The sequence below is a fragment of the Neolamprologus multifasciatus genome, chromosome 15, assembly GCF_963576455.1.
Source record: "Neolamprologus multifasciatus chromosome 15, fNeoMul1.2, whole genome shotgun sequence".
NCBI lineage: Eukaryota > Metazoa > Chordata > Actinopteri > Cichliformes > Cichlidae > Neolamprologus > Neolamprologus multifasciatus.
Genome location: NC_140453.1, coordinates 27,574,999 through 27,576,887, shown reverse-complemented (window position 1 = coordinate 27,576,887; position 1,889 = coordinate 27,574,999).

Genomic DNA, 1,889 nt, shown 5'->3' with positions numbered 1-1,889 from the left:
TGTAGTTGGCTTCAGCCGGCAGCATCCGCCCTGGTGAAATGTAGGTGGCCTCAGCCAGTAGCACGGGCCCTGTTGTAATGTGGATGGCCTCATCTAACAACATTGGCCCTGGTGAAATTTGGATGGTAATAGGCAGCACCACAGACCCTGGTGTGGTGAAGATGGCCTCACAGGAAGCACTGAGCCTGGTGTAATGTGGATGGCATCAGCCAGTAGCACAGGCCCTTGTGTATTGTGAAGGGCATCAGCCAGCAGCACCACAGGCCCTGGTGAAATGTGGATGGCCTCAGCCAGCATCACAGGCCCTGGTGTAATGTGGATGGCCTCAGCCAGCAGCACAGGCCCTTTTCTGGTGAAGATGGCCTCACAGGGAGCACTGGCCGTGGTGAAATGTGGATGGCATCAGCCAGCAACACATGCTCTGTTTAAATGTAGTTGGCCTCATTCAGCAACACAGGCCCTGGTGAAATGTAGATGACCTCAGCCATCAACATGCGCCTAGGTGAAATGTAGGTGGCCTCAGCCAGTAGCACAGGCCCTGCTGTAATGTGGATGGCATCAGCCAGCAACGCAGGCTCTGGTGAAATGTACATGGCCTCAGACAGTAGCACAGGCCCTGGTATCGTGAAGATGGCCTCATAGGGAACACTGGCCCTGGTGTAATGTGAATGGTATCAACCAGTATCACAGGCCTTTGTGTAATGTGGATGGCATCCGCCACGAACACAGGCCCTGGTGAAATGTAGTTGGCCTCAGCCATGAACACAGGCCCAAGTTATTCACAAGATGAAAACCTATACTTTGTTCCGGGCGAGAATTCCATTCAAATGCATGTAATAGTCAGAAACGCATTCAAATGCATGTAATGGTGAGAAACGCACTGTCGTTGCGACAGAACGCGTTTTTGTACAACTTCATAAAAATAGCTATAACTTTTGATAGAAGACTCAGACACACATATTTATGAATTTATCTTATAGAATTACATATCCCCGTGTTGAGCAAATAGGTTTTGCAGCTGTTTGAACTAAGACGCTTCCTGTCTTCGGAGCCCCGATGTGATGCACTCTTTCAAACCCTATGTTTTTCACCGTGTCCTCCGGCAGCTTCAGGTGGGTTTTAATGAAGCTTCTCACGGTCGTTTCCGGGTCCTCTCCGGGTCCTCTCCGGCAGACTCTGGAATACCAGAAGTGGTTTGAACTTTGCCGCGAGCTATGACAGCAATATAAACCCCTCAGACTTCATTCAAAATGTAGGTGTTTGATGGCGAGTTGCGGTTAGTCAGAGTTTGGACACAGTTTGGAGAGAGTTTGGAGGTTTAGGAGAGTGAGGAGAGAAAGTCAGAAGAGAATGGAGCCAGCTAAGAAGAGGAGGATGTCCTCTCCTGTGTGGGAACATTTTGATTTTATTCCTCCCAACAAGGTATGTAAATTTCTACAGAAGATGTATTTTCATAATACTGATGGTGCAATACAATTTATGTTAAGCGGCTTTACTTTTGTACAAGGTGAAGTGTTTGCTATGTGCCAGGGAGCTGGGATATAACAACAACACCTCATCCATGCTTAGGCACTACAGAGCTTTGCATGAGAATAGGGGAAACACCGATTGTGGAGCAAGACCAGATGAGCCATCAAATGCCATGATAATATAGCATGCAGTAATGTTACTAAATGATATAACAATATTATACAACTGTAATAAGTTACGTGTGTGATATTTATATTTGTGCTTTGTTTTTGTTGTCTTTCCTCAGGAGGACAATCTCAAATAGATGAAAAACTGGTTAGCATGGTGATTAAGGACTCCCAGCCATTTAGCATTGTGGAGGACAAAGGATTTAAAAGATTTGTTAAATCATTAAATCCTAGTGGGAGCTATGTTCTCCC